Below are 21,578 nucleotides of genomic sequence, written 5' to 3' on the forward strand. Positions count from 1 at the left end.
TGATTATATATATTTGATTATTCCTATAGGAGGATCATACACCTGTGATCCTTTGATTTTAGGCTTGGTCATGTGATTTATGCCCCCTTCCCCCTTTTTATAGAAAGATTTGATATTGATAGGATTTGACATTCTCATCCTGCTTATCTCTGGAGTGGTCGTGTGACTTTCTTTTGAAAATGAAATGTGGGCAAAAGTGAACTGTCACTTCTTAACAATCTTTTAAGTGTCATGCTTGGCTATCCAGATTTCTTTTACTTCTGCTAAAACACTACGATTTCTGTGGTAGGCTGCTAAATCACCTTGTGATCAATATCAAGAAAATATTGAGCAGAGCCACAGCCACCCATGATGGACCTGTAGCATTAGCAAGATATTGAACTTTGTTGTTGTCTCTGATGTTTTGGAATTGTGTTTTTGCAGTATATTGTCCTGAGTGATTTGGTGCTCTTACAACTTTCCCAAAGAGTGCTCTGATGGAAACATGAAGGTTGGCAAATATTAGTCTAGTGACAATTAGTGGATTTCCATTTAAAAAATTTATTTGATGTAGTATCATATGATACCACCAGTACCTTGTTTTAAGCTTTAACATTTAACAATTCAAGGAATTAACTTTTAATACTTGCCATAACCACAAACCTGTTCTTATAGCCCTATTTCCACACATACATCAAGTGACCTCTGTTAGCGTTAATTTCTATATACTTCTAGCACTATAGCAAATAGTTCCAGCTACAACATTCTGTCAAGTCTTCTAACCAACAAACAGTTTATTTTATACAAATTATCTCTACTATGAGGGGGAAACGTTATAAGAAAGTCGATTAGGCATTATTAGTCATTTATAAAAAGTATAAAAAGGGTTCTATTCACAAACACTGAAAAATCACTTAGAATACTATTGGTTTCAAGCAACGGAAGACCTGACTTAAGAAACAAAAACCTCCTTAGGTTCCCCTTACTAATCTAGAAATAGAGCTGGCTCTAGGCATGTTTAATAAGTGGGTTCTTTCCATCCTCTGCAGTTATTTGTAATGTTCCATTTGCTGTGTGGTGGTGGGCTCCTTACCTATGCTGTCTTCAAGTAGCTTTAGTTGAAAAGCAGGGAATTTTTTTTTCCCTCCAGATACACTATCAAACATCTTTTTATATGAGGACTGTGAGATTAATTGCTCTGTCACTGTCTTTGATGTCTAATAGCAGCTAGAAGTATACCAAGCAGTCATTGGCTTGGCTTATGTTCCTGCATCAAGTAATAAAGTGGAAGGGTGACTTCCAGAATAAATCCGGCCCATTCTTAGATACCTGAGGGAATCAACTTATCCTGAAGATACAGAGCTTGTGGATGAGGTTGGACAACTGAATGAAAACTGAGGTATCGCTAAAAAGAGGAAAGAAGGAAATAAATGTCTACTACATTTGCTGTGATTTCTTTATCTAAACACTTAAATATCTCTTGCAGTATTTCTTAGTGAAGGTAATGGGAAATAATGAAAGTATCCTGTTTTGATTTTGAGGTATGGCAGTGAGTATATAATAAAACAATGTTTAATAATCATTTAAAAATATTTTGAAGACCCACTCACATCAAGACACTGGAAAGAACAGATATAGGATCATCCACAAACATTATAGAGCATTAAATATGTTATATCATGGTCATTTCCATGGTTCTTACTCAAAGGCCCTTAGATGGCCTGGAGATTTAATTAACTTACTGTTCTACTTGCAAATAATCATTTCTTCCCACTAATATGAGAATAAAACCATAGTCAATTTTATAGTATATACAGATAGTTTTTCTTTTCTTCTTTAATTTATATTTCATTATTTAATTAATTTATATACTACACTACTTTAAACTTCTTAACACTTTGGTAGAGTTAAAACAAAATTATGAATATACTTCCCACTAACTTTATAATAAAGTAATTATATTTAACATGTTTTGAGGTATATTCTAGGCACTTATCTTTAATTCTGTTCATTGGTTTGATATCTATGGTTGGAATAAGTGTCTAAGCATTATTTTTAACTCTTTTGGCCCATTATACTTTTCCTGTGTTTCATACTGCTTTTATGTTGATGTCACCTCGGGAGGAATTAAAAAGTTAATGTACTTGCAGACATAGTAAACACTCTTGGTTACTGGAAAGAGGGTGGGACGGGATAAATTTGGAACTTTGAGACTTACAAATATTAGCCACTATATATAAAAATAAATTTTTTTAGAAGTTTCTTCTGTTTAGCACAGTGAACTATGTTCAATATCTTATAATAACCTTTAATGAAAAAAATAAGAAAACGAGTATTTGTGTATGCATGAGTGGGACACTGAGTCTTACACCAGAAATTGACACATTGTAATTGACTGTACTTCAATAAAAACATTAATGTCAATATTTAGAAAATATTATTCATGAAAAGAGTAATTTACACATATGGAAAGTGGTTTCAATATTCTACTCAGGAGGACCATCTGATATTATTTAGTGGCATGTAAGTTAATCCATATTTTATGCCCTCTGGATGTAAGAAACAATGGGTTGCCCTTGGAAACACTGTCTACTGACTTGGCATTACTGAAATCTCCTTGGCCTGAATTATGGAGTTTTTCCAGCCCTGAAGATATGAAGTCATTCAGGTTTCTAAAAGGAAATAAGAATAGCATCGCCCCCAAGCTCCCATTTCACACATCATCACTCTAAGTATCTTCACATTTTACAACCTTTTTAAAATCACATTTATCAGCACTCTTAATATTAGATTCAGGGTAAGTTCCCTTGTTGCTTTTGTTATTTTTTGTTAATGTTGCTATTTTGTTTTAATTAGTGTAATTGGTATTATAATGCAGTTAACATTTTATTATTCTTTGTATTCAGTCAACTCAGGGAAAGCTAGAGTATGAGTTATTGGCAAGTACTCTTGCTCTTATTACATTGAAATTTTCTTATTTTGCATACTGATTGAATGGCCATCTGTCCCAAATTTTCATCTCCAAGTTGAAGTATTTGTAATATCATGAATGTGGAAACATTGAGATCCTTCCTAAGATATAATAGGGCATATAGTACATGAAAATAACAGAATATTAATAGCATGTAAATTGATTAAAAAGAGTTGAAATGACTCCTCCAACACCTAATCAGTTCCATTCATTAATTGGCCTTTTTCTCCAGCTTATAGTCTATGCATTCACAGTTCTCTTGGCTATTCTGTCTTTACCAATCAACCTACATGTGAGCATGAGTACATACTTTTTATGTACCAGAACCTGCCCCATTATCAGTCATCAAAACGATTGCTTTCTGGCAGACAAAACAATTGAGCAAGGTAATTATCTAGCTCTGTGGCTACAGTTATACTTCTTTTATATCTATTAAACTGTAAAGTCAAGTGAAGTTTGCAATTTATGCTCATTCAGTATTATGTTTTTGTGCAGTATCAGGGGATTTCAACTAATAGATGTCTGTTTAAAACACTGAGGAATTGGCCAATGAAAGGAATGAGTCATGAGCCTATTGTCAAACATCTATAGTCTTATTCTATAAAAATCTTTGGACCACTGTAGTTTTAATTGTACCAAAAATAATGAGTCTGTATTCAATTGTATCCATAAGAAAAGAAAAACTTAGAAGAAAAAAAAGGAGAGATGGGAGAAAAAGTACCTCTAAATAAAATAAAAACTCTAAGGAAAGGACTTGAATTTTTTTTTTCTAGAAACAAATAGAACTGAATTCTGCTTTGAGGGAAAAATAATCTTGAATTTTTTATTAGACTTCCAAATACCAGAAAACAGATTTGTATTGTAAATAGATTTGTTTTATAACAGATACTGGGGACATATTGTTTTTAATAAAATGCAGTCATTAGATATATTTTTCTTTTTTCCTAGTTTTCTACACTCTAAATCATGAAAACATGTTTATTTCTTAAATAGAACTCCTTGAATAAAATGAGCAAGATGTTATATACCCAATAAATCTGTTTTATTATGTGAAAATTCTTTGACCAATTTAAATTCAAGATTTCCATTTTGACCATTCAAAACGGAAGTTCAGTACTAAGTTTTAAAAACATGTAGTTCACTAATTTTTACTGAAATCATCTGTTAACTCAGCCAAATATCTACCATTCACATTTCTATAAGTATTTGAACACAGCTCCTCATAAAGTACTACACAGTGATTTTGAGTCCCTTTCCAATACTTCTGTAAGTCAATCCTGGATGATTTATCTGTTTACTGAATTGACATACTGTTTGATTAGAATAATGAGTAAATTCAAAAGAATAAACTATTTTTGCACAACAGACATTGCCTAAGAAACAAATATTGCATAACCATATGGTTTATTGGAAATATCTACCATAAAACATAAATAAACTGAAAACAGCATCATATTATACTACTAAATTTAGTTCGGTTTGCTTTGGGTTGGGAAGAAGGTAAACTTTGTTAATGACAATATGGCTTTATAAGTTTCTTAATTTATCCTGTAGTTTGATTTTCAGTTTTATAGTTCATTTTTCTCCTAAAATATCATGACACATGGTTAAATATATATAATTAAGATTTATGAGTACACATGTGGAGAAATACTATTTATACTTATCGTCTTTCCTAATACACATTCATGAAGAAATAATCCTTGTTTCATAATAAATTATCTCCAATATCTAAAAAAAATCTATGAAAAGTTTCCATATAAATGAGGAAGTATTAAATTTCATATTATAAAAAATAAAATTTTACAAATTCACTTCATGTGTGTATGTGTGTGCATTTTTCATATGGTAAAACTTCACTTGCACAACAGATGATTGAGGTGGGTTTTTAAAAATTATTTTGTCAAAAAGTACTTCAGGCATGCCTTATGGTCCTGAATTCATAAATATATATTTGAGTGCATTGGAAAATTTTACAAAGATATTATTATTATTTGTGTGTAAAGGAAGATTTTCTTAATTGATTAATGGTATTAAATTATAGTGATGGAAATACTTTAAAATATTCTCTCTACTGTATTATTTTTGAAGTAGTTCATTTGAACTTTTTAGAAGTTCAATTAGGTGTTTTCTTCCTTACTTTTTAACAGTGATCTTTAAAAATCTGTGTGTCATTTATGTTTTTAATTTGTACCAGACCTCATCTGTTAATATTACAGATTATAGCATTTTACTTTTAGGCATGGACTCTTTTTTGCTTTTGTCCATAAAATTAAAGAGCATATTTCAAATTATAAAAAATGGATACTATTCCATTGACACTGGGTTACAATACTGTATTACATTTATATACACACATATACTTCAGTCTCTTTCCTGAAGACATGGAAATGTGAGAACATATGAATAAGGAGATGTTACATTCCCATCTCTCCATCTTCCCTCAATCTCTTATACATTTCATCTGTCAGTATTTAGAGAACACTTGCTATTTATGAGAGATGGTACTAGACAGTTGGGATACAGCAGTAAATAAATCCAATGAGACCCTGATGTCAAAGAATTTACTTTTTCAGTATACATTATATGTGTGTGGAGCAGGCAACAAATGATAAACAAATAAGCAAGATAAACAATAAGAAAACTTCACTAGCTACTGTGATGGTTAGTTTTGTTTGTTAACCTGACTGGGTGAAGGGATGCCCAGAGAGCTGGTGGTTTCAAAAGAGATTCACATCTGAATCAGTAGAGTGAGTAAAGAATATCTGCCCTCACCAGCATGGGTGGGCACCATCCAACCACTGAGGGCCCAGATAGAACAAAAATATAGAGGAAGGGCAGACTGTCTTTCTTTTCCTAAGCCTGGACATCTATCTTCTCCTTCTGTCAAACATTGGAGCTCCTGATTCTTGGGATTTTGGTCTCTGAGACTTATACCAGTGGCCGTAGTTCTCAAACCTTTAGTCTTGGTCTGGGAGTTATGCTACTAGCTGCCCTGGTTCTCAGGCCTTCTTATGCAGACTGGCTTTCCTGGTTCTCCAGCTTGCAGGTGGCAGATCGCAGGATTTCTTGGCCTCTATAATTTTGTGAGCCAATTCCTATAATAAATATGCCTGCACTTACATCTATGTCTATACCTCATTTATGTCTATGTCTGCATATATTCTACTGTTTCTGTTTCTCTGGAGAACTCTGACTGATGTACCTGCCTATAGTGTGTAGAGGGAACAAATCTCAACATAATAAAAGCTATTTATGACAAACCTACAGCCAGCATAGTACTCAACGGTGAAAAACTGAAAGCCTTCCCACTAAAATCTGGGACAAGACAAGGTTGCCCACTCTCACCACATCTATTCAACTTAGTCTTGGAAGCCCTAGCCACAGCAATCAGGCAATAAAAACAAATAAAAGGGATCCAAATTGGAAAAGAAGAGGTAAAATTGTCACTATATGCAGATGACATTATACTATATATAGACAACCCTAAAAGACCCACCAAAAATTACTAGAGCTAATAAAAAAAATTTGGCAAGGTAGCAGGATACAAGATTAACACACAAAAATAAGTTGCATTTCTTTACACTAACAATGAATCAACAGGAAAAGAAAGTAAAGAAACAATCCTTTTTAAAATTGCATCCAAAACAATAAAATACTTAGGAATGTATCTGACCAAGGAGGTGGAAGACTCATACATGGAGAACTACAAAATATTGATTAAGGAAATTAAAAGGTGACTTAAAGAAATGGAAAGATATCCCATGCTCTTGGATTGGAAGAATCAATATCATTAAAATGGCCATGCTGCCCAATGCAATCTACAGATTTAATGTGATCCCTATCAAATTACCCAGGACATTTTTTTACAGAACTGGAACAAATGATCCTAAGGTTTATATGGAATCACAAAAGACCCATAACTACCAAAGCAATATTGAAGAAAAACAACAAAGCTGGAGGAATAGCCCTCCCAGACTTCAGACAATATTACAGAGCTACAGTAATCAAAATAGCATGGTATTGGCATACAAACAGACATATAGATCAATGGAACAGAATAGAGAGCCTAGAAATAAACCCATACACCTATGGTCAGTTAATCTTCAACAAAGGAGGCAAGAATATACAATGGAGAAAAGACAGTCTCTTCAGCAAGTGGTGTTGGCAAAACTAGACAGCCACATGTAAATCAATGAAGTTAGAACACTCCCTCACAGCATACACAAAAAAAACCTCAAAATGGCTTAAAGACTTAAATATAAGACAAGACATGATAACTCTCCTAGAAGAAAACATAGGTAAAACATTCTCTGACATAAATCTTAGCAATATTTCCATTGCCTAGGAGACTAGAGCAGTCTACCCAGGCAATGGAAATAAGGGCAAAAATAAACAAATGGCACCTAATTAAACTCAGAAGCTTTTGCACAGCAAAGGAAACCATAAGCAAAACAAAGTGACAACCTCTAGAATGGCAGAAAATATTTGCAAATGATGGGACTGACAAAGGCTTAATTTCCAGAATATCTAAGTATCTCATACAACTTAATAACTGAAGTGTACTATGAATAGGTTTTGAATTCATAACCAAGAAGCTACTTTACATTGCAGCATAAGGAAAGCACAGTTTAAGCTGAGACCCAAACCATTAAAAGGAGATAAACAACTAAATTTCTGCTAAAAGAGCTTATAATAATTTTTTTTTTAATTTTTAAATGACACAATGAGCCTGTTCCTAGATCCAAAAGCAGGAACGAAATCAGTGGGGTCAAGGAATGGAAACAGAAACAGTATTGTGCTGCTGAGGTACCAGTGAAATGAGGGGAGAGAGACAGGCCCAGAAGTCAGATGCATGGGAAAAGGGCACATCATACAAGGCAGAGCAGGCCAGGATGGGGTTGTTTCTCATTGTAACTGCACTGGGAAGCCATTCCAAGATTTTAAGTAGGGAATCACATGATACAGCTATTTAAAAAATACGTTATTCTGGCTGTACTTTTTTATAATGTACCATAGGGAGGTGAGATAAAAAGGTAGCTTAGAGATTAATCAATAAAATCAATAAGCCTTCATAGCAATACAGGCAAAAAAGAAGAGAAATTGGGACAAGGACGATAGAAGTACAAATGCTAAGAAGTAGACCCATTTGGAATGTATTTTAAGGTCAACACTGACAGTCTCGAGATGCTACTGCACAGTGTTCTTCAGCTTCCTCCACGTCCCCAGCCCAACCTTTGCCCCAGCTGTTTATTTTCCTCCTTTAACATAATCAAGATACGTGAGCAAAACTCCTTGCCTCAGGCCCGAGTGCAAACTTAGGCCTTAGGTGCACAGAGTTGACTCTTCTTTCTTTATGGTAGTTCAGAGTTAGTCAAAAAAAAAAAAAAAAATCAAGATCGTTCTGGCAAAGCATTTGTTATTTAGGAAGTGTTGGCGCTTTCATAAAACATAGACATCATTTAATTTAAGCCACTCATTTTATACATGAGTACATGTCAGCTCCAGAAGGGAGTGCATTTATCATGCATGACCGCCTATCCTCAGCCTGTATCACTTTGCTGGGGCACAGTACTAATACATGCTCAATGATGTATTTTTCAGAATCCGAGATAACATCCCTTATTAGTGTCAGGGCCGGAACTGTAATGTGAGTCTCTTAACTTCAAAGAAGATCTCTTAAATCCTTTTTTCCCTCCCTTCAAATTCAGGAGATTGAATTTCTTCAAATCTGGAATCTCAGGCTCTGTTATGGTCTTGAGTCCAGCTGCAGAACTCATGTGGGAGATAGATTATTATGATTTTTTGTCATAATCTTTTATTTAAAGAATAACCTTTAACATTTGAAGCACCTAGTTATCTCTGTTTTACCGCATAATAGCCCCAAGAGGTAGTGCTTATACCACATCTCACAGATGAGGGATCATAGGCTCACAAGGTTGTGTCAGCTTCTCAAGGTGACAGAAATAGAAGGTGTCAACAGCAAATTTAATTCTAGAACTGTCTGACACCAAATCCTATACTTATAAACACCATGCTAAGAGGTAACTCACAGTACCCCAAGCTTTTGATTGAAAATAGTTTGGAAATCAGCATCTCAGTTTTCATTTTATTTTTAACTCTTGCCATTAGAACACATATATAAAATTGTTAAATGCCAAAATCAGCCCTGCCTTTTCTCCTTTATCGTTTCTATTAGTGCTCATTTGTTCCATTCTTCACTATCTAAGCCTTTAAAAAAACGGAAGAATTTTAGATACAGAGAAAAAAATATTAAATTTACATTTATGTGCCCCAAATCCAGATTAAGAATTGAATGAAATGTTACCAAACTGTTAAGGCTCTCTGCATAGTTCCTATGGACATAATCCACTAACTTCACAAAGTAGCCATCATTCTTAATTAGGTGGTTATCATTCCCATGGGATTTTACATTAAAAAATGTTTATGTGCAGGATTTATAACCAGTGGATATGAAACAGACAATACAATCATAACAGTTTTGGTTTTGTTCTGCATACTATTCTAAATAGGCTGTTAAGTAGAAACAAATCTGAACATAGCTAAAGGAAAACTATTTGAAAAGACTATCACAAAAGGAAGAACACTTAGACCTTGAAATCTGCAAGCATCTCAAAATCAAACAGAAAACAGCTTTTCTTTTTTAGGGAGTAGTAAGCAGGGTCAGCAAGAACTTTGAGGGGAAATCACTCAAGCAGGTGGGGAAGAGCAGAGAGGATGACTGAGCTGATTTAACAGGAAATGTTTCTTGCTGTGGCCAGCTGGTTGTCGGAATGAGTATATTCTGCCTCTTTGTAGTTGCTTAAAATTGGGAGTAAGCTAAAGTTCACAGGACTACAGGGAAGGGAGATGCCTAATTAAATTCTGGCCAAACCACATCAGTGAGTAAGTAATAAGCAACTGTGCACAATTGGTCAGCCCCTATGTTGTTTAAGATGGGCAAAGTCTGTCTAAATATTATTAGAAATGGAATAAGAGTCACTATGAAATTGAGATTTATAGTTTCCAGGGGTGGACTGGCCTTAATTTCTTCTTGGTCTTGAAAGACTAGTTTTATCATATGCTGATCATGTTGTAGGGCCATCTTAGAGATCATGGAACATCTAAGAGATTTCACAAGAACTATGCCTAAGAATAGAAGAAAGGAGGAATCTACAGAGATAGCAATATGAGGCATCTAAGATTCCCCTCCTGACATGAACACACCGAATATACAGCTACACATGGAGCAATTCTCTCCAGAGAATAGCTGAGCAACTCCTACACATCAGACAAATGGGAAACTATCCACATCAAAATGGCAGGCCCTACGGACTGACTGTGATTCTACCCAGAGACCAGGAATGCTGACAGACACCACTCCTGCCTTCTCCCTCCAGCCTGCTTCACATCACCAGAAAATTCCTGGTAGAAGCTTGTATAAACATCTGCATCCCAGCTTTTACAGCTGCTACCAAGGAAGAGTTTCCTAAATGTCTGGCTCCGGAGCCAAAGGGACTTCTGTTCATGAGTCCCAATCCTAGAGAACTATAGTAACAAAGAAGCAATTCTTTTTTTAAAATTTTTTTTGTTGAGTTTTATTGAGATGTGATTGACATATAGCACTGTTCAAGTTTAAATTATGAAACACTTCACAAATTTGCATGTCGTCCTTGTTCAGGGGCCATGCTGATCTCTTCTGTATCATCCCAGTTTTTGGCAGATGTGCTGCCTAAGAAGGCACCAAAGAAGCAGTTCTTGAACCAACTATCCCACCAGGGCTCAGCATAGAGGGAATAAGCAAAATCTCTCATTTCCTAGTCTTTCCCCGAAGTCTTCATAAATTTTTAAAAGATTGATATCATATTAAGCATGTTTTCCAAACACAATGGTATGAAACAAGAAATCCATTACAAGAAAAAAACTGGAATATTAAAAAATATGTGAAGAGTAAACACCCTCCCGAACAACCACTGAGTCAGAGAAAAATCCAAAAGGGAAATCAAAAAACTATCTTGAGAGAAATGAAAATGGAAACACAACATACCAAAACTTATGGTGTGCAACAAAAGCAGTTCTAAGAGGAGAGTTTATAGTGATAAATGCCTACAATAAGAACAAGAAAAATCTCAAGTAAACATCCTAACTGTAGTCCTTAAAGCACTAGAAAAAGAAGAGCAAATTAAGCCCAAAGTTTGCAGAAGGAAATAAATAACAAATGTTAGTGCAGAAATAGAGACTTAAAAAAATTGAAAAGATCAATGAAACTAAGTTGTTTTTCCTAAAAGATAAATAATTGACATACTGTTGCCCAAACTTACAAGGAAAAACGATGAAGACTCAAATATAAAATTACAGATGAAAGAGGAGATATTACAACTGATACCACACAGACGTTCATGAGGGACTACTATGAACACTTACACATCAACAAAGAAGAAATGGATCAATTCCTAGAAACACACAATCAACAAAGACTGAATCATGAAGAAATATAAAATCTGAACAGAATAATTACTAGTAAGAAAACTGATACAGGAATCAAAAACTTCCCAACAAAGAAAAGTCTAAGACCAAATGGCTTCACTGGTGAATTCCACCAAACATTTAAAGAGTTAATACCAAACCTTCTCAAACTGTTCCAGAAAATCAGAAGAGGGAAGAACATTTCCAGACTCATTTCAGGAGACCAGCAGTACCCTGATTTCAAAGCCAGACAAGGACACTATAAGAAATGACAGGTTAATATCCCTAATAGATACAGGTTTTTTAAAAAATCCTTAACAAAATATTAGCAAATTGAATTCAACAGTACATTAAAGGACCATACATACACCTGGGTCAAGTGGGACTTACTCCTGGGATGCATTATGATTCCACATCACAAATTATAAATGTGACAGACCACGTTACGAAAATGAATAATACAAATCACCCAGTTGTTTCAGTTGGTGCAGAAGCATTCCACACAATTCAACATAACATCCTTTTACGATAACAATTCTCCAAAAACTGGTATACAGGGAATGTACCTCAACATAATAAACACCATCTATGACAAACCCACAGATAGTATCATAGTCAATGGTAAAGTGCTAACAGCTTTTACTCTAATATCAGGAAAAAGACAAGGATGTCCACCCTCATCACTTTCATTCAACATAGTACTGGAATTCTTAGAGCAATTAGAAAGGAAAAATGAATAAAGGGCATATAAATTAGAGAGGAAGAAGTAAAATGTCTCTGCAGATAACATAGTATTATATATAGAAAACCCTTAAGTCTCCACCAAAAAACTGTTAGAACTAATCAACAATTTCAGTAAAGTTGCAATATATAAAATAAACAGTGTTGTTTCTGTACATTAACAGCAAACTATCCAAAAAATAAATTAGGAAGATATTCCCATTTACAATAGTATCAAAAATAATAAAATTCTTAGGTATAACTCTGAGAAGGTGAAACATCTGTGCACTGAAAACTATGAATCATTAATGAAAAAAATTAAGGAGGACATAAATAAATAGAAAGGCATTTCATGTTCGTTGACTGGAAAAAATATTGTTAAAATGTCCATATTACCCCTCCAAAATCTACAAATTTAATGCAATCTGTATCAAAATCCCAATGGCATTTTTCAGAGAAATAGGAAAAAAAATCCTAAAAATTGTATGGAACCACAAAAGACCTCAAATAGCCAAAACAATTTTGAGAAAGAGTAATGCTGGAGGTATCACACTTCCTGATTTTAACTGGAAAGCAACATCCAAATGAATAAAGTTGGGCTCTATCTTACACCATCCACAAAAATTAAATTGAAATGGATTAAGGACTTAAATATAACACCTGAAACCATAAAATTCCTAGAAAAAAAATAAAACATAGTGGGTAAGTTCCTTGACTTTGGCCTTGATGATGATATTTTGGATTTGATGCTAAAACAAAGGCAACAAAAGCAAAAATAAAGGAGGATTATTATAAATAATAAAGGATTTATCCAAACTAAAGATCTCCTACAGAGTAAAGGAAACCATCAATAGAATGGAAAGATGATCTATGGAATGAGAGACACTATTTACAAACCTCAAAGCAGACAAGGGGATAATACCCAAAATATATGTGGAACTCATGTAACTCAACAGCTGAAGAAACAAACAGCCTTAACAAAAAATTGGCAAAAGGACCTAAATAGATTTTTTTTTCCAAAGAAAACAGAAATGATCAATAGGTACTTGAAAAGGTGTTCAATATCATTAATCATCAGGGAAATGCAATTCAAAACCACAATGAGCTATCACCTCACAGCTGTTAGAATGTCTATGATTAGAAAGACAAGAGACAAAAATGCTGGTGAGAATGTGGAGAAAAAGGAATCTCTGTACACTTTTGATGGGAATATAAACTGGTACAGCCACTATGGAAAACACTGTGGAGGTTCATCAAAAATTAAAAATTGAACGATCATACAATCCAGCAATTCTACTTCTGAGTATATATCCAAAAGAAATGAAATCATTATCTTGAAGACATATCTGCACTCCCGTGTTCACCGCAGCATTATTCACAATAGCTATAGTATAGAAACAACCTAGGTTTCCATCAACAAACGGAAGAATAAAAATAATCACACACAGACAGACATACATTCACACACACTCTATAGAACATTATTCAGCCTTAAAAAAGAAGTAAATCCTGTTATTTGTGACAACATGGTCCAGGATGAAAATGAAAGGCATTCTGCAAACTGAAATAAGTCAAATGGAGGAAGACAAATACCACATAATATCAGAAGCCATGGGGTAAGGAGCACATTGTACAACACCCATACACACATACAAAAGAATGTGTATGAAAATTAATGAGTATTAAAATATGAGTATGATTGGAAGATTGAAAGAAATCAATTAAGAAGATTCAGAACATTGGACCCAAAGCGTCCTTAGATGGTAGAGTGAGGACAGCAATGGTGATGCAACAAATTTCCTGGTTTGTGGTCTAAACATTTTCAGTTATGGCATAGATGACAGAGTTTTCTGGGAACACATACACAGTAGTCACTGTGACTGCTGCACAGGTGTATCCTTGGGAAACCAGAATCATGGCCAATGCCTTATGATTGCAGTGGACCCTCCTCTGGAGTTCCTGTGGTTCTTTGGTGATGATGTTGATTTTTTTGGTAAGACTGTCCAGATTCTGATTATTTCCCAGAGCAGAGTATATAAATTGCAGAAGTTCCAGTGAACTTTCTGTGGGGTCCATATGGCAACTGCAAGAGGCACAAAGGTTCCCCATCTGCTATGACAGTCAAATCTTCTGGGTTTATTCCAAATTTCTTAGCCTCTTATTCTAAATCTTTTTGGATGGGTACACTGTGAGAAAGGAAGGTCATAGACTCCTTTTAGTGCTGTAATTTTACACCTAAGTTTGTAGCTGTAACATCCCGTTATAGCCTTTTGTATCACCTAACATCTAGAAAGTTTAAATCGGAGGTCATTGAGTATTTCAAGTGAGAAAAGAAGATAGTCTGGTGAAAGATTTGGTAAGGGCTAGTTAGATTAGCTAGATAATAATTCCTGCCAGTTAACAGGCAGATGCAATAGGCATTAATTAGCATAAATAAAATATGTCTCACTGGGACCTATTCAGAGTTCAGGGAAATAAATGCTCCGTGTGTTTGTATTATGAAATTTATATGAGCTATTTTGATGGAGATGATGTCCCAACTCTTAATTTTGTAGAAAATCCTTTTTTGTGTGTGTGTAAGTCAGGGGAGTCTCCTATTATAACATGTACGTCAGATACAGACCAAGGCTTAGAAGTGACTAGTTGAGGAGAAGTTGACTCAAGTCATTTAACTTCTCTTCCCCTGGGTCTGAATACTAGGGGAGCACCACCAAGGTGTTGAGTAATTTTAGAAAACTGGGGAGTAGGAAAAACAAGATGAGGTTTGGGGAGGGGTGTGTAAATACAAAGAGGGTCAGGACACAGTGATGGTGGAGACAAGGACATGTTTGGAGGAGCAGAATGATAAGAAGAGGGGACACAGGGAAGCGGGAGTGTCTTTGAGGTTGGAAAGGCTGTGGGATTAACAGCTGAGGAGGACAGGTGACTGCTGACACACTGAATACCTTAGACAACGCAGACCGGGATTGTTGGATGGCCTGAATAAGATCAGACTGAGAAAGGTGTTTTTCTTTTTTATACCAGGAAAAGTAAGCAAACCATTTTTGAGAAGAGATTTTGGAATACTGATGTCCAAGGGCCCTCTGGAAACAAACCAGTTTGGGAAAACTCCAAGAACCCTTCCTCTCATAAACAATGCCACTATGAGCAATCTCTGCTTCTCTTCCTGTGTGTGAGTCAAAGTTTCTCAAAATGATAAATCTAGGTGAGAATTTCAGTCACCAGAACCAGGACCTTTAACTTTACTAGATATTGCAGCTACATTTTGAAAATGATTGTGCCAGTTTTATTTTCACCATAAGATTTACACTTGGCTCAGATCCTCGTAACATTTAGTATTGTGAAACTTTATATTTACTCAAACTGAGGACTTTAGCTATAAGATGGTCTCTCACTGCTTGTGGTTTTATTTTTGTTTTCCAAAGAGGATGAACATTTTTTTTCTCAGATACCTTCTTAATAGTATTATCTATTTCATATTTTCTGCAGGATCTTTTATAATTTCCTTATACTTTTGAGGCAATTCTGAGCATATGGTAAATGTGAAATCATTGCAGGTTGTATTACAAATGTCTTTTCCCAGCCACAAATTGTCATTTTATTTGTTGAAATATTGAATTTTGAAGAGTAAGGTAGGCACATGTGTTCAGTTTTTCATTTTATGATTTGTGCCTGTTTAAATAATCTTTGTCTACTTTCAGGTCGTGGAGATATTTTTTCTATATATTCTTAAACTTAAAAAATGCTTTTGATGCTAAAATTATTGTCTCTTTTCGGACTGATTTTAGAAGAAAAAATATCCGAATCCTATTGGAATCTAAACTTTAATCATCAATAATAGGTGGGGGCTCCAGAATTCAGCTTCAGTTTTAACAAGACTTCTCCAGCTGTGTCATCTGTCAACATCTGCAGTCTTGGGACCTCAGGACTTACTCTGTCATTTCCCTGTACAACAGGAAACCCAGGATCAAAGGCCATACTTTACTCACTGGACTGTAGTCTTCATGCATATGTTCCCATACATATTCCTCTTTCCGACCCCCATCTGCCACATCTCTCCATTTTTTACCTTCCATTGTGCTAGGTTAAATTCAAGGTCCATAATAGAAGACTCCTTAATCTGTAAACCCTTCTGTGAGTATTTCCTTCATCATCTTTCTTTAGCTTCAGTCTCAGTCATAAGCATTCTAACTTTCTGCGACCACTCCCTTAGCCATCTACAACCCACCTAGGCTCTCCTTCTCCTTCTTGAATATTTTATTTGCTGAGTCACTCTCCCGCTCTCCAACAATACTCCTGTTACCATTTTTGATATCCATGTAAATTATACTTCAAATATCCTTTCAGTCACATGATTTAATTTCATCCAAAGAACCTTCCCTCAATCTTACCTCAGCCAGTCCATTCTCGTGTCAATACTTTCCCAAATCACACTCTATTACTCCGTCTATAGCAAATCTCTAATTCAGTAGTTTAAATCCAGTAATGCAAACACTTTTTGCTCACCTCTCATCCCCCTCCCTATGAACTTTATTCCCTTTTAGCTAACTTTATTTGGTTTTCAATCTTTCTGAACTTTCAACTGCATATAATCTTTACTCCTTTAATTCTCTATCTTTTGGCAGTATCTGTTAAAGCCACACTACCTAGTTACATCTAATGACATTCTTGTTTCAGTCAGCTATACTTTGCTAAAAAATAATGCACAATCATATTACTAGTCTCACTTTAAATCAAATTATTCACCAAAAGAGGATGCTTTGATACTTAGTCCATTGTCTTTTCTATGAAATACGAAATAGGATTTTATACTTCCTGTTCATCACTAAAAGCTACAATCTCCTTCCCTATTCTTATTATAAGTTGGTACTATTTTATTGTAATTGACAGAGAAAACTGAAGCAATTATAAGAGGATTTCCATTTCCACCAGCTCTCCCTATTTTGATCTACCCAACAGTATCCAGCTGGGCCCATTTCCTATGATGTGTATCCTTCTATCAAGAATGTACTACCAAGTTCCTCATTCTTTATCACACACTCAAGGACATTGTCAATATTTCTCTTTTTATTGCATCCTCCTATCAGTGAACAAACATATCTTTATTTCTCAAAACATTCAAATCAAAATAAATCACTTTAGACTCATTTTAACCTCTAGCTACCACTCTGTTTTTCTCTTTCTCTTGACAGCTATACTTTTTGAAAAAAAAAGTGCTTAAACTCACTGTCTCCAGTTTCACTCCTCCATTCTCTATTGGACCTCTCTGAATAAAGTAGTTCTTTAAGATATCTTGCCTCAATTATCACAAAAGCAGCTAACATAGTTCCTTATTTGTAGGGCTTTTCTCCTTGTAAGGAAAACCTCTATTTCCTATTCTGCTTTCTATAACTTCCACACCCAATACTTCTGACACCAGATATGTGGGGTTTCCACACCAAGCAATCTCCAGTTTTTGGCAGACATCCACTAGGTGTCCTACAATTTAACTCAATTCAGACACTAACAGCTGGAGTTAGAGTAAACCCCACAGGTTAAGACGATGAAACATATATTTCTTATTATAAATCACAGTACCACATTTGTTTAACCACATTCACCCATTTTTAGCACCTTTCTTTTTCTCCTCTTTTTTCCCCCATCACTCCTCTTAATACACCATTCCCACCGGCAACATCAGAATTTTGCCATTTCTTGCATGCGCTATGATTGCTTATAGCTCTTGGGCTATGGTCAAGTTAATGAACAGAACTGAAAAGTCATTTCCCCTCTCTTGAAACCAGACAAGACCCTATGGGGCCCTTCTTGATACAAAAGCCTTTCCGGGTCCCCTCATTTTTTGTTCATAGGAAGAAGTCTTCAGCCTCCTAGACCTTCCCTGAGTTCCGAAGGGCAGATTGAAACAGTTACTAACTAGGAAGCGAGGGAACACAGAAACAAATGAATAGTAGTCAGGAGACAATAGTGCAGCAGTAAGGCAGAATCCTAGTTCCTCCCTGAGGGCTATACAACACTGCATCTTTGAGTTCTTCTACAAGAACTAAGCCCCCCACCCAGGTAGAGGATGGTAACTTCAGGCCAAGAATACACTTCCTGGAACACCACCATCTTAGCACACTACCACGCAGTCTGCAGAAAGTCACACAGCCTGCAACACACACCTCAGATTTTGCCTTTAAAAACTCTTCCCTGAAAACCATTGGGAAGTTCAGGTCTTTTGAGCATGAGTTGTCTATTCTCCTTGCTTGGCCCTTGCATAAAGTTTTCTCTGCTCCAGACCCCAGCGTTTGGCCTCACTGTATGCCAGGCACATGAACTTAGGTTCAACAACACTTTTCTGACTTTTGATATCCCACCAAATCTTCAAGATACTCATTAAACATCACCTCTGTGGACAATTTCCTGTTTTCTCTCAGGAAGTTAACAATTTCAATCAAAGTATTCGTAGTAGCTGGATTTGTGTAACAAATACTTGAATATACTTGTTTCCTGTCATAGTTTCTTGAGGACAGAGCCACTGTATTATTAATTCTGATATCTTAATTACTTAGTCCAGTGCTTAGATCATTTATGTGCTTAGCATATCTTTTGGACTGAATTCAGTATTGAGTGATTGAGATAGCAGCTTTTCCAGTAGCATCCCTGTGTTGTGCTATTTCCTAGGGAGGATTTGGATCCATGAAATATGATTGTTAACTTTACTTCTAGACATGTATTTAGATCAAAATTCAGATCAAAGAGATGAATAAAATACACCTTGCTAAATGTATTTATTATCACTTATCCAAATTGTTAGACTAATTATTAGACTTAAAAGGACATGTACATACACCTGAAAACTTATATAATAAAAGAAATTATTCAAAAAAAAACCAAAACACAAAATGTGCATGTCTCTTGGTGACTGCTTTATACCAGTGACATAACCTCTTCCTCAGCTAAGATCTGGATCAGTGCCCATTCAAGATATATGTAGAGTTTTTCAACTTTGAAAATAAAACCTTTTTAGTTCAAAAGCTGGTCTTTGTTCCTCTAAAATATATACATATATATGCACATATATTTGAGAATTATACTGGCATATAAATATGGAAATCATAATATGTGTGGCTTATTAGAAATACAAATTTTTTATACAAAATTAATGGTATGAGCATATTCTCACTGCTCCATCAACTCATGCAGTTTACCAGCTACGGTGTTCTTTTCTATGTTAATTGAAGACTTTTCATTTCCCACAGAAACATTTTCTCTGGTACAGTAGCCAAAAAGGAAGCTTCTGACAAAAACCCAGATTCATCGTATGTAATACTAGAGAAGAAGAATAAAATTCTCCAATCTCAATAATGGCAGATGAAAAGAAACTCAGTGGCCACCATTTCTCACATACAAAATCCATGATTTTCATAATAACCAGTCTGAGATAGAACTATTAGGACCACAAGCAGAGGATAAATCTGGTTAATATTTGTGAATGTATCTGCTATAGCCTGAATATTCGTGTGTCCCCAAAATTGTTATGTTGAAACTCTAACTCCCTAAGTTTATAGTACTGGGAGGTGACGAGATTATGAGGGTGGCGCCCTCATGAATGAGACCAGAGTTTTTATAAAAGAGACCCCAGAGAGGATGGAGGACAAAAAGGCCCTGGCTATGAGCCAGGGAGAGGACTCTCACTAAAACGTGACCATGTCAGAGCCCTGACCTGGGACTTCCCAGCCTCCAGCAAGGTGGGACGTAAATTTCCGTTGTTTACAGCTACCCAGTCTGTGGTGCTTGTGTTGCCTCAACGGGCTAAGACAGTCGCTGTTTCTAACTACAGACTTTCAAATTTGTGTATCACTTTTCTTGCGACCAACTTCCTGGGGAAAAAAAGAAAAAGGAAGACAGAGTGAGACACTTACAATACCCACAGCTTTCTGCAGTCGTATGTGCCATTTTCTGGCTTGATCTAATACTAAGGAAAAGCTCATCATTCGTGTGTCACTCCATATGGCCGACTCATAGCCCATCCAAGCCAAGTGATCAACAGCCTCAACAGTGCTTTTTTTGGTACAGTTGACGTGACTTTGATATTATGCTCCTGCCCTCTTTATTTCTGTATTTAAAATCAAGCTCCAGTCCTTTCATTTCCACAAATAAGCTCTTGATCTCCTCTGAGAACCTGACAGCTCTAGCACCGATAGACTCAAACTTAAATGTTCATAGGATTTCACTACTGATATTGTTAAAATGCCAATTTTGATTAACTAGGTTTGGGGTACACCCTGAGACGTTTTGTTTCTAATAAGTTACCAAGGGATACCAACACTGTTGGTTTGAATACAACACTGAATATAGCAGAGGTTTTGTAGATTTTCTATAATCACTTAAAAAAAACCCCACCAATCCCCCAAAAAACCTGTTCACATCATTCTTTGTATCTTTCATCTTTATCTCATACATCCTACTCACTTGCAAGCTTCTTGAGGAGAAGGAACTAGCCATTCATATTTGTGTGTGCACGTGTGTTTTCTGTCCTCTAAATTCTTAGCAAGTGCTTCAGTTTTAGTAGTTCCTCACTGAATGGACATGGCAGTAGTGTGAATGACTGGGAAAGCCTCAGAATAGTCAACCAACTACCTCATATTTGTAGGTTTTATGTGGCTCTGTCTAATTCGGGAGAGAGTAGCAATTTATGTTTGCAGGGGGTGTTAATGAAATCAATTTAGTTTGAAAAGGTAGGTACAGTGTGACCGAGGAGAGGAAAAATCAACTGAAGAGCAGAATAGACAGCGCATGTGGAGAGGCTTAGCTTTACAACTTGGATTTGACTACATGAAATCAAAATAAGCAAGCAAAAAAATAAGAAAAAAAAATTTGGTTTTGGTATCTGGACCTCTGATAGACTTGAGAATCTTTGTAAAAGCTTCCAGGTATAACCAACTCTAATCAAGAAAGAGGAGTGAGTGGCCCTGCTCAGAGAATAATTTCTAGGGAAAATGTTTTTATCTTCCTAATAAATATCTATATCCACATATATAGTAACTGAAAACAAAGGAGGCAGACATAATGAATTAATGATGTAGAAATTAACTTGAACGCCAGCATCTCAAGTATACTAAAGATCTTAATAGCTCTTAATCTGAAATACGACTGAAGTGAAATGACTTCTTAAAAATATGAAGGACCTGCTAACATAAGTCATCTATTTTTCATGGACTGTTGGTGCCAAAACATAAATACTGAGATCATCTCGACCTGCGCAGGGCCTTTGTACTCAATGCCTATGCATGAGTCCCTATCAGAGGACTGGGAATTTGCCAAGCCTCATATAAAACTACAATGACTTTTAAGGCCACTCAGGCCATTCCATCTACTCAAAAATGAAATTAGGCTTCTTTTTATAGGCTTGAAGCCACCTAAATTTGACCTCTATCTAGCACATCTTTATCCATCAAAA

The 21,578-nt window shown here is 35.6% G+C and overlaps 1 non-coding gene across 1 annotated transcript; it reads right to left on the reverse strand.

Moving 5' to 3' along the window:
* Nucleotides 1-10,586: 10,586 nt before the first annotated feature.
* LOC116152434 (U6 spliceosomal RNA) lies at nt 10,587-10,694 on the reverse strand. Its single transcript, XR_004136065.1, has one exon. It is a non-coding gene; the product is annotated as a U6 spliceosomal RNA (small nuclear RNA).
* Nucleotides 10,695-21,578: the final 10,884 nt, after the last annotated feature.

This window comes from Camelus dromedarius, chromosome 3 (genome assembly GCF_036321535.1).
Source record: "Camelus dromedarius isolate mCamDro1 chromosome 3, mCamDro1.pat, whole genome shotgun sequence".
Lineage (NCBI taxonomy): Eukaryota > Metazoa > Chordata > Mammalia > Artiodactyla > Camelidae > Camelus > Camelus dromedarius.